A 13,241-nucleotide genomic window follows, 5' to 3' on the forward strand; every position below is an offset into this window, starting at 1 on the left:
CAAAAGTGAGGCTAACACAATAACTTTCAGAAACACAGACCTCAATTAACAGGAATAGAATTTAAAATCCACTGAAACATAGTATTTTTCTCTCTAAATTTCCCTTATCTCCACAAAACACAGCCAAATCAAGACTAATTTATTTGCAAAATAAGTCTGGTCAATTGTCTACATATGCCCCTCCATACTGATTGTGGTAGAATTCCTCAGAAGGAATCTGACACTGAATTCTCAAAAGACCTCTGAAGGTCAGGAAAGCCATGCTAAGGACCTGCCATCTGCTTCTGTATCAGTGTATTTCTCTCATCTAGAGGTACCCCCAAATCAAGATTCCTGCAGTAGAACAGGAGACAGCCTTTCCCAGTCACCTGATAAGTCTGCTTGGAACCCAAGTGTCTCAATTTCTTGAGAGACCAGGCAGAGAGAAAGAAATTTTTCAAATCTACTTACAAGTGTAATTTACCAAATCGCTATAAGTCAAAACTAACTAAAGTGGAAGAGCTTTCCTATTTGGAAAACACAGATCAAAACCAGTAATAATCCAGATAAGACCTTAAAAATTATCACCATATCCACCAGTTTACTCTAAACAATTCTTTTTTTAAGCCTTTTATGAAGCTATTAGGTTTTCCACTAGGATTCTTTAATTTCTTACCCAGTTCAATGGCACAATATGAAATTTATTAAATTTAACTTGCCAAAAGTTCCTTTCTATGTACCTTCTTGAAGATGAAGCACTTTTACAAAAGCATCAGGTACAACTGTTTATAAGCAACAAAGACTTTTAAAAAGTCACGGTTAAACACTTAAATACAATGTAACTGACAAAGAAACTTGGTTACAATAACCAGAATTATGACTGATTATAATTTTAACTCTTAAAATCCTAATCTCTGGTAAAAACCAAGCAACAAGTAATTATAAACGTTTGTCATATCAGCATTTCCTGATTGGAAATATTATGTTTTAGTCTTTTTCTCCAAACAAGGCAAAGGTAGGTAAACTTAGACCCACCCAGTAATTAATTTTCTAATATTTTACCCTATTTGAAATGACCTAGACAGTCAATGAATTCTCTTGATTTAATTCAGTTTGTTTGCAAGTTACCAAAAGCTGGAAAGACTATTTTAGATAAATATTCCCCAAACATAGTTATTCCTATAGAGTTTACCTACAATCCTTTATCTCATTTACATCTGAAAGGCATGAAAAAAGAAATACCAGTTCCTTCTATATAGAAAGCTAACTTCCTCTGAGGGCATAAGCAAAACCCAGTTTTAGAATGTCAGGGATTTTTTTTTTTTTTCAGTTTCTAAATTGCCAATATAGTTTAAACAAATAACAGTAACAGGCAATAATATAACTCGTTCACTCATATTCACATGTCTCACTTCCAGAGGAACCAGAATCAGCTTTCAAGCTAACCTTCACCCGGGTTGTCAGCTCAGCCCCTTATGGCCTTTCTCAGTACAAAAAGCAACAGACAGCCCACAACTGCGGCCTTCTTTTTTCCCCACTGGAAAGACAGCCAATTTCTCCCCAACAGCCTTAGGGTTGTCTCAGTTCCTCATATTCCCTGGGTGGCTCCTATTTATCTGGGGCAGTCAAAAAAGGGCCCCACATATGAGTTCGGCCACACAAGGATCACCCTGCAAATTTAGGACCCCATGTATTCGAAGCTTCAAAACTTTTGATCCACTGTCCTTATTTCCTGACATCTCAGTGCCAGAGAGAGTCTCCTCCATCTCCTGGCTGCTCTGCCAATAGCTGGGCTGCACCACACAGGCCTGCAAGGCATGCCCAGGTTCCAGATGGAAGAAAGGGTCTGGCCCAGAATCAGCGACAGAAGCAGTTGTTTAATGGATAGGGGAACTTACTGTTCTGAAGCAAGGTCCTAAAGTGACACCCCACCATGTGTAACAAAGATGGGTAGGTCTTGGCATCAGTCTTTGGTTCCAGGGGAAGGGGGAGGTTAGAAGTAACAAGGGTAATTGATATCAGGTGGACTCATCTGTTACCAGGGAGACCAGGAGAGGTGCAGGCAGGCCCTTCACCCACCCCTTTGGTGAGATGTCTGATCTAAAATTTAGAATGATCTCTGGCTGGGATGGGGGCGAACACGTAGGTGGGTAGGTCATGTGAGTAGAGTGGAGCTGAAGCAGGGACTGGTCAAGCAGGGAATGTAAGAGAGAAAGAGAACAGCCATCTTGGGTGACCTGATCATATACTTTGTTTTCTCCTCTAAAACTGGTGATAATAATAGTTCTTAGTTTAAAAGTTGTTGTGAAGATCAAAAGATTATGTATGTAAAACAGCATCTGTAAAAAACACATGAGATACTATTAGCTGCCTCAGAACCATTGCTTAACAAGCTTACTGATAATTGGAAACACCTGAAGGCTATACTGAGGCTCTATTTCAATTCCCCAGTTCCTAGTGCAGTGCACGCATGCCCAGATGATAGGTTGGATCAGACTGTTTACAACCCCATGCACTGTATGAAGCCCGTCAGGCTCCTCTGTCCATGGAACTTTCCAGTCAAGAATACTGGAGTGGGTTGCCATTTCCTACTCCAAAGGATGTTCCAGACCCAGAGATCGATCTGTACTTCTTATGGTGTCCTGCATTGGCAGGTGGGTTCCTTACCACTAGGGCCACCCAGGAAGCCCCTATTAGTGCTCCATAAATCAAAGGAGCATAAAAGTGCTCCTTTTAGAGGCTCCATAAATTTTTGAATGCTTGTCATTTATTTCTCTAGGTTGTAATTTTTTTCATCTCTCAGTTCAGTTCAGTTCAGTCACTCAAGTCGTGCCCAACTCTGCAACCCCACGGACTGCAGCACGCCAGGTCTCCCTGTCGATCACCAACTCCGGGAGTTTACCCAAACTCATATCCATTGAGTCGGTGATGCCATCCAACCATCTCATCCTCTGGCATCCCCTTCTCCTCCTGCCTTCAATCTTTCCCAGCATTAGGGTCTTTTCAAATGAGTCACATTAGGTAGTCAAAGTGCTGGAGTTTCAGCTTCAGCATCAGTCTTTTCAGTGAATATTCAGGACTGATTTCCTTTAGGATTGACTGGTTTGATCTCCTTTCAGTCCAAGGGACTCTTGAGAGTCTTCTCCAACACCACAGTTCAAAAGCATCTATTCTTCCATGCTCAGCATTTTTTATAGTCCAACTCTCACATCCATATATGACTACTGAAAAAACTATAGCTTTGACTAGACAGACCTTTGTTGGAAAAGTAATGTCTCTGCTTTTTAATAAGTTGTCTAGATTGGTCATAGCTTTTCTTCCAAGGAGCAAGTGTCTTTTAATTTCATGGCTGCAGTCCCCATCTACAGTGATTTTGGAGTCCCAAAAAATCTCACTGTTTCCACTGTTTCCCCATCTTTTTGCCATGAAGTGATGGGACTGGATGCCATGATCTTAGTTTTCTGAATGTTGAACTTTCAGCCAACTTTTTCACTCTCTTCTTTCACTTTTATCAAGAGGCTCTTTAGTTCTTTTGCCATAAGGTTTCTGCCATAAGTGTGATGTCATCTGCATATCTGAGGTTATTGATATTGCTTCTGGCAATCTTGATTCAAGCTTGTGCTTCCTTCAGCCCAGAGTTTCTCATGATGTACTCTGCATATAAATTAAATAAGCAGAGTGACAATATACATTTTTGACATATTCCTTTCCCGATTTGGAACCAGTCTGTTGTTCCATGTCCAGTTCTAACTGTTGCTTCGTGACCTGCATACAGATTTCTCAGGAGGCAGGTCAGGTGATCTGGTATTCCCATCTCTTTCAGAATTTTCCACAGTTTATTGTGATCCACACAGTCAAAGGCTTTGGCATAGTCAATAAAGCAGAAGTAGATGGTTTTCTGGAACTCTTTTACTTTTTTGATGATCCAACAGATGTTGGCAATTTGATCTCTGCTTTCTCTGCCTTTTCTAAATCCAGCTTGAACATCCAGAAGTTCATGGTTCATGGACTGTTAAAGCCTGGCTTGGAGAATTTTGAGCATTGCTTTACTAGCGTGTGAGATGAGTGCAATTGTGCATTAGTTTGAGCATTATTTGGCATTGCCTTTCTTTGGAACTGGAATGAAAACAGACCTTTTCCAGTCCTGTGGCCACTGCTGAGTTTTCCAAATTTGCTGGCATATTGAGTGCAGAACTTTCACAGTACCATTTTTTAGGATTTGAAAGAGCTCAATTGGAATTCCATCATCTCCACTAGCTTTGTTTGTAGTGATGCTTCCTAAGGCCCACTTGACCTCACATTCCAGGATGTCTGGCTCTAGGTCAGTGATCACATCATCGTGATTATCTGGGTCATGAAGAACTCTTTTGTACAGTTCTTCTGTGTATTCTTGCCATCTCTTCTTAATATCTTCTGCTTCTGTTAGGTCCAGACCATTTCTGTCCTTTATTGTTCCCATCTTTGCGTGAAATGTTCCCTTGGTATCTCTAATTTTCTTGAAGAGATCTCTAGTCTTTCCCATTCTGTTGTTTTCCTCTTTCTTTGCATTGATCACTGAGGAAGGCATTCTTATCTCTCCTTGCTGTTCTTTGGAACTCTTCATTGAAATGGGTATATCTTTCCTTTTCTCCTTTGCCTTTCACTTCTCATCTTTTCTCAGATGTTTGTAAGGCCTTCTCAGACAACCATTTTGCCTTTTTGTATTTCTTTTTCTTGAGGATGGTCTTGATCACTGTCTCCTGTACAATGTCCCAAAACTCCATCCATAGTTCTTCAGGCACCCTGTCTATCAGATCTAATCCCTTGAATCTATTTGTCACTTCCACTGTATAGTCCTAAGGGATTTGATTTAGGGCATACCTGAATGGTCTGGTGGTTTTCCCTACTTTCTTCAATTTAAGTTTGAATTTGGAGTTCATGATCTGAGCTACAGTCAGCTCCCACAGGTCTTGTTTTAGCTGACTGTATAGAGCTTCTCCATCTTTGGCTGCAAAGAATATAATCAATCTGATTTCGGTGTTGACCATCTGGTGATGTCCATGTGTAGAGTCTTCTCTTGTGTTGTTGGAAGAGGGTGTTTGCTATGACCAGTGTGTTCTCTTAGCAAAACTGTTAAACTTTTCCCTGCTTCATTTTGTACTCCAAGGCCAATTTTGCCTGTTACTCCAGATATTTCTTAACTTCCTACTTTTGCATTCCAGTCCCCTATAATGAAAAGGACATCATTTTGGGGTGTTAGTTCTAGACAGTCTTGTGGGTCTTCATAGAACTGTTCAATCTCAGCTTCTTCAGCATTGTTGGTCGGGGCATAGACTTGGATTACTGAGATATTGAATGGTTTGCCTTGGAAATGAACAGAGATCATTCTGTCATTTTTGAGATTGCATCCAAGTACTGTATTTTGGACTCTTTTGTTGACTGTGATGGCACTCCATTTCTTTTAAGGGATTCTTGCCCACAGTAGTAGATATAATGGTCATCTAAGTTAAATTCACCCATTCCAGTCCATTTTAATTTGCTGCACATAACCTTGTATGCACCAGGATCCAAGAGAAAGGAGCAATGACCCCACAAGAGACTGACCCAGACTTGCCTGTGAGTGTCCAGGAATCTATGCTGGAGGTGTGGGTCAGCAGTGGCCTGCTTCAGGTTTGGGGACACTGTAGCAGTGCTACATGGGACCCTTAGAAAGAAATTTCCATTATCTTTATTACCACCACCATAGTTTGGCCTCAGGTCAAGTAACAGGAAGGGAACACAGCCCCACCCTTCAACAGAAAATTGGATTAAAGTTTTACTGAGCATGGCCCTGCCCATCAGGACAAAGCTCCCTTTCTCCCTCAGTCAGTCTCTCCCATCAGGAAGCCTCCATAAGCCTCTTATCCTTCTTCATCAGATGGCAGAAATCAACAGACAGACTGAAATCAACAATCACAGAAAACTAACCAGTCTAATCATATGGACCACAGCTCTGTGTAACTCAATGAAACTATGAGCCATGCTGCGTGGGGCCACCCAAGATGGATGGGTCATGGTGGAGAGTTCTGACAAAACGTGGTCCACTGGAGAAGGGAATGGCAAACCACTTCAGTATTCTTCCCTTGAGAACCCCATGAATGGTATGAAAAGGCAAAAAGATAGGACACTGAAAGATGAACTTCCCAGGCAGGTAGGTGCCCAATATACTACTGGAGATCAGTGGAGAAATAACTCCAGAAAGAATGAAGGGATGGAGCCAAAGCAAAAACAACACCCAGTTGTGGATGTGACTGGTGATGGAAGTTAAAGTCTGATGCTGTAAAGAGCAATATTGCATAGGAACCTGGAATGTTAGGTCCATGAATCAATTTTTGTCTTTAATGGGCCAAAAATCGGCTTTGCCTACCTGGAAGGATTACTATGGGTCATGGAATATGCTAAGTAGTTTATTTTTATAAAATCTCCTATGGAAGGTATTATGATTTTTTCTCCACATTCTATAGACAAGGAAAGAGCTCCCATAATTTGTTCAGTTAGCAAAAAAAAGCAGAGCCAGAATTTGAATTCAGGTGTGTCTTGTGTCTGAACCAGGATTCTTGTTGTTTGTCTCTCATGAGCTTGGTTATGAGAAAGGCCTTACGCCCTTATAATGTATTCGCCTATGCCATTCAGTTTGTAACAGTGGTCTCTTAACTGAGCAGTTCTCCTCTGTGAATTATGGACTCTCTTTACCTGCTACAAGTGTACCTTAAAGACTGAGAATCAATATTTAGGGTAAATGAGGCTGGAGTGCTCTTGCCACTGTCCCACAGACACGTCAAGTGGGTCAATTATCCAGTCTGTGCATTATTCATATCCTTTTGTCTTTCTTGGAGAAGGAAATGGCAAGCCACTCCAGTAATCTTGCCTGGAAAATCCCATGGACAGAGGAGCCTGGTAGACTACAGTCCATGGGATCGCAAAGAGTCAGACACAACTGAGCGACTTCATTCACTTTAGTTTTGTCTTTCTAGTAATTCTCCAACTTTTGGCTCTTTTCTCTCTCTTACTAGCAAAAACATATTTAAATCAGGGCCATTGTGAAATTAATTAGTAGGTCATCTTAAAGTCACTTGGAGAAAGAAACACTAATATATGTGTACAATTATCTATGGATTTGGGTTTCCCAAGTAGTGCTAGTGGTAAGGAAACTGCCTGCCAATGTAGGAGACACAGGAGACTTGGGTTTGATCCTTAGGTTGGGCAGATCTCTTAGAGGAGGACATGGCAACCACTGCAGTATTCTTGCTTGCGGAATCCCAGGGACAGAGGAGCCTGGTGGGATACAGTTCATAGGGTTGTAAAGAGTCGGATACGACTGAAGTAACTTAGCATGCGCGCTTCTATGAATTTAGTTTCATTATTTACACTTCCAACCTTCAATGTACTCATATATAAGATGAGAATACCAAAATTCCTTCACTACATTCATGAAAATTAAAATTGAAATGTACAGATCCCACTATAGTATGTGGTATTTTCAACAATCAATAAGCCACAGCATATTGTGAATAGGAATTGGGATGAAGGTTGAAGTTTTTTAAACCAAAGTAACCATAGAATAATCAACATCGAGGAAAATGTGGCTGATTGCTCACATATTATGTAAATATTGAATTCATATCAAGTGTGGCCTTCAGGTTTAGAAGAGGACTCACATAAGTAGGACTATATAGAACACAAATTTAACAAGTATGGTGATCAAACATTACATATGCCAAAGTCTCCATTCTACATAGATTATCTCTAACTCAATATATATTGTATATATATATGTATGTATTTCTGTATTTTCTAGTTTTTTTTTTCCCATTATTATTCTGAAATATAAACTTCATTCATTCATATTGAGCACTTATCACATACCCAAGCTCTGCTGAAAGTTTTTTAAAAAGTGATATATACACTATGTCTTCAAGAAACTCAGTGAAAAGAGAAACAACAGTTAATTAGACTCTAGGGAAAGAAATGCTAACAGAGATATTTATAACACAATATGGCAGTAATGGAGAAGACATGGGTAAGTGAGTGCTGTGCTCTGCTAGGGGCATTAAGTAACGCAGGAAGCGAAGAGTGGTCTTTGCCAAATTGGCTCACACCCCAAACTTGTTCATTTTATCTCTCAGTAGAAACCACTGCAATGGAAGCTAAAAGATATGGAGGCAAAATAGAAATGTTCATAGGTCAATGCTTAAGCATTCTTTATCCATGGCCTCGTCCAGGAGGCGAGTGAGAGAAGAGCATCGAAAATTGAATCAAAGAGAATTCTTTCTAATCGAACAAAAATCATTCATTTGGCAGCTCTTTGGACCAAGAAGCACATCATTTCACCTCTTTTGTCACCCTCTGTTCCTCCATACATATTTTCAATATATCAAGTGCTCTGAATATGTCGCCTTACTTAACACTAACAGGTCAGTGAATTAGAAATTAATGACCCAGTTACAAAACTGTAAAAAAACAAGTTTGAGGTTTTGGCCAAGTCTACCTAGCCACTTAGCAGTAATCAGTTATCAAATTTCTTCTTTTGCACAGCTTCAATACTTTGGGAAAGGACAGAACTGGACCACTTTACAACTATTGTTATGTCCCATTCTATAAATGCTGAGTGCTTCTAAAGAAAGCTCCTGAATTTATTTCTATTTTACCTATATTCACTTGTTCAATAAAAAATAAAAAGATAAGAAAGTGAGACCTAATTAGATATATGCCTTTTGCATGTATTAGGCATGCATAGAAATGTAACTTTTTATCTATAGTTGTACAAATTTGGGAAAGTGTTAGAATCATTGAGATTTGAAATAACTAGTCATTGTTTTCACTGGCATTTTCCATGTCAATGGGTAAATACTGATATCAGACATACTATCAATAACATTATTTTGAACTTGTATAATTCATCTAAGTAATTTAAATATTGATAGAACAACTAAATTACCGGTCTTTCATAATGAAGAACAAAAAGTTAAAAAATTTGGGCAAGAACACACAGTAAATTAATAGAGAAGCAGATATGTTTACAAAAGCTAGTGAGTTCAATTGAGTGTTAAATTCTTATTTGTAAAATCAGGAAGAACTTAGAACTCACAAAGTTATTGTACATGATTACTTTTCTTTAGTCAAAGAAGGCAATGGCAACCCACTCCAGTACTCTTGCCTGGAAAATCCCATGGACGGAGGAGCCTGGTAGGCTGCAGTCCAGGGGGTTGCTAAGAGTTGGACAGGACTGAGCGACTTCACTTTGACTTTTCACTTTCCTGCATTGGAGAAGGAAATGGCAATCCACTCCAGTGTTCTTGCCTTGAGAATTCCAGGGACGGGGGAGCCTGGTGGGCTGCTGTCTGTGGGGTCACACAGAGTCATCAAATCCATAAAATAAAGCTGTAAGAATATAGTTTTGGCCACATGAAAAGAATATATGTGTTATTAGAGTACTTCATCATTCTCTAAGTAGAGAGGTAATTAGTGTTAAAAACCTGGAGAAGGCAATTCTTAAAGTAAAAAGGGGCATCTTTATTCATCTGCTTAAGTCCCTCAAGAAGATACTGTGATGATTAATTGGATCATGACTAGAGAGTAGTTTTTGAAAAAAATAAACTTTAATACTCAAAATTATTAGCCTGATTTCACCACAGTTATCTCCAATTTCTACCCTTTCTTGACTTAAATTTCAATTTTATTGGAAAACTGAAAGCATAAAAATCACTCAATGCCAGAGGCACACTCTCTTTTAAGAGGTTATGTAAAGGATAAGAAGAGGCAGACTTTAGTTAATACTTTGTGCAACTTGATGCCTCAGAACAACCCTGTAAGAAACCAAATTTCTGCTGTTTGGCAGCTGCATCTCAAAGGATTCAGTGAAGTTTTAGACCCATTATGGAATGATTGTGCAGGAGGGAAGGACAGAGAGCAATTAGTCTGACATCTCTGTTTCATATTAAAAAAAAACAACAAACAATTGAAAGCAGGAATAGTAAAGTGATTTGCCCCATCTAGTGCTATTGCTTAATACACTTCTGACTTAAATACAATCTCTCTTTATTCTGTTGTTCAATGTTTCTCTCTTCTGTCTGTGGGCATTTTGGGTATGGACACGCATAGAAGCATCAGGCTATGTCTCCCTTACAATATATAAGGAGAATGTTTTTCTGGAACAGATAGTTTCCAACATCCAAAAACAAATACCATTTAGATTAGTGGTGAGATATGTGTGACAGCTCACTGACTTGAGTGCTTATCTACAGCATGGAGATTGCTCAGCTGATAGCTCCTGATCAGAACATGTTCATAATTAGAATTACAACAAGAGGTTGCCAATCGTGATTCTACCCTCAGCAATGTAAAAACCAGTCTGGACTCTGGTAGAAAAATAGAGAGTATAGTTCCTTGGGAAAAGGAAAAGTCCTCAGGTTATAACTGATGTAGCTAACTCACTGCTTGGAGCTCAGAATATCAGTGATATCAATTATTTCTTCTTTAAATAATGCAAGAAATTAAAGTCCATATTTCATATTTACAATGATGTCACCTTTAGAAGATAAATGTTTAAACTGCTTTTATTTTTTTTTTTTAATTTTTTAATTGAAGGATAATTGCTTTACAGAATTTTGTTGTTTTCTGTCAAACCTGAACATAAATCAGCCATAGGTATACATATATCCTCTCCCTTTAGAACCTAAACTGCTTTTAGGAGGGCCAATCAATGAATGAAAATGTATCTCCATTTTTTAAGTGGCAACTTTATTTCCTTTTTGTTTTGTATAAATTGTAGATTCCTGTGAAACATTGTAATTGTGCCTATCTAATCTCCTTTTTCATTGGAGAAGGAAATGGCAACCCACTCCAGTGCTCTTGCCTGGAAAATCCCATGGACGGAGGAGCCTGGTAGGCTGCAGTCCATGGGGTCGCTGAGGGTTGGACACGACTGAGCAATTTCACTTTCACTTTTCACTTTCATGCATTGGAGAAGGAAATGGCAACCCACTCCAGTGCTCTTGCCTGGGAAATCCCATGGATGGAGGAGCCTGGTAGGCTGCAGTCCATGGGGTCGTTGAGGGTTGGACACGACTGAGCAATTTCACTTTCACTTTTCACTTTCATGCACTGGAGAAGGAAATGGCAACCCACTCCAGTGTTCTTGCCTGGAGAATCCCAGGGACAGGGAAGCCTGGTAGGCTGCTGCCTATGGGGTCACACAGACTTGGACACGACTGAAGCAACTTAGCAACAGCAACATAGCAAATCTCCTTTTTAAATCAATCAAGGATTTATCTACGGAGTCTATTTATCACAAGGTAAGCCCATAAGTTCAAATAATTTAAAAAGGAGAGACAAATGGCTGTCTGGGGAGGCCTTACAAATAGCTGTGAAAAGAAGAGAAGCGAAAAGCAAAGGAGAAAAGGAAAGATATAAACATCTGAATGCAGAGGAGGGTTCAGACTGGGTAACACATGTATACCTGTGGCAGATTCATTTTGATATATGGCAAAACAAATACAATATTGTAAAGTTAAATAAAATAAAATAAAAGAAAGCCTTCTTCAGCGATCAATGCAAAGAAATAGAGGAAAACAACAGAATGGGAAAGACTAGAGATCTCTTCAAGAAAATCAGAGATACTAAAGGAACATTTCATGCAAAGATGGGCTTGATAAAGGACAGAAATGGTCTGGACCTAACAGAAGCAGAAGATATTAAGAAGAGGTGGCAAGAATACACAGAAGAACTGTACAAAAAAGAGCTTCATGACCCAGATAATCACAATGGTGTGATTACTGACCAGACATCCTGGAATGTGAAGTCAAGTGGGCCTTAGAAAGCATCACTACGAACAAAACTAGTGGAGGTGATAGAATTTCAGTTGAGCTATTCCAAATCCTGAAAGATGATGCTGTGAAAGTTCTGCACTCAATATGCCAGCAAATTTGGAAAACTCAGCAGTGGCCACAGGACTGGAAAAGGTCAGTTTTCATTCCAATCCCAAAGAAAGGCAATGCCAAAGAATGCTCAAACTACCACACAATTGCACTCATCTCACACACTAGTAAAGTAATGCTCAAAATTCTTCAAGCCAGGCTTCAGCAATATGTGAACCGTGAACTTCCTGATGTTCAAGCTGGTTTTAGAAAAGGCAGAGGAACCAGAGATCAAATTGCCAACATCTGCTGGATCATCGAAAAAGCAAGAGAGTTCCAGAAAAACATCTATTTCTGCTTTATTGACTATGCCAAAGCCTTTGACTGTGTGGATCACAATAAACTGTGGAAAATTCTGAAAGAGATGGGAATACCAGACCACCTGATCTGCCTCTTGAGAAATTTGTATGCAGGTCAGGAAGCAACAGTTAGAACTGGACATGGAACAACAGACTGGTTCTAAATAGGAAAAGGAGTACATCAAGGCTGTATATTGTCACCCTGCTTATTTAACTTATATGCAGAGTACATCATGAGAAACGCTGGACTGGAAGAAACACAAGCTAGAATCAAGATTGCCGGGAGAAATATCAATAACCTCAGATATGCAGATGACACCACCCTTAAAGCAGAAAGTGAAGAGGAACTAAAAAGCCTCTTGATGAAAGTGAAAGTGGAGAGTGAAAAAGTTGGCTTAAATCTCAACATTCAGAAAACTAAGATCATGGCATCCGGTCCCATCACTTCATGGGAAATAGATGGGGAAACAGTGGAAACAGTGTCAGACTTTATTTTTCTGGGCTCCAAAATCACTGCACATGGTGATTGCAGCCATGAAATTAAAAGACGCTTACTCCTTGGAAGGAAAGTTATGACCAACCTAGATAGCATATTCAAAAGCAGAGACATTACTTTGCCAACAAAGGTTCGTCTAGTCAAGGCTATGGTTTTTCCTGTGGTCATGTATGGATATGAGAGTTGGACTGTGAAGAAGGCTGAGCACCAAAGAATTGATGCTTTTGAACTGTGGTGTTGGAGAAGACTCTTGAGAGTCCCTTGGACTGCAAGGAGATCCAACCAGTCCATTCTGAAGGAGATCAACCCTGGGATTTCTTTGGAAGGAATGATGCTGAAGCTGAAACTCCAATACTTTGGCCACCTCATGTGAAGAGTTGACTCATTGGAAAAGACTCTGATGCTGGAAGGGATTGGGGGCAAGAGGAGAAGGGGACGACAGAGGATGAGATGGCTGGATGGCATCACTGACTCGATGGACGTGAGTCTGAGTGAACTCCGGGAGTTGGTGATGGACAGGGAGGCCTGGTATGC

The sequence above is a fragment of the Bos taurus genome, chromosome 7 (genome assembly GCF_002263795.3).
Source record: "Bos taurus isolate L1 Dominette 01449 registration number 42190680 breed Hereford chromosome 7, ARS-UCD2.0, whole genome shotgun sequence".
NCBI classification, from domain to species: domain Eukaryota; kingdom Metazoa; phylum Chordata; class Mammalia; order Artiodactyla; family Bovidae; genus Bos; species Bos taurus.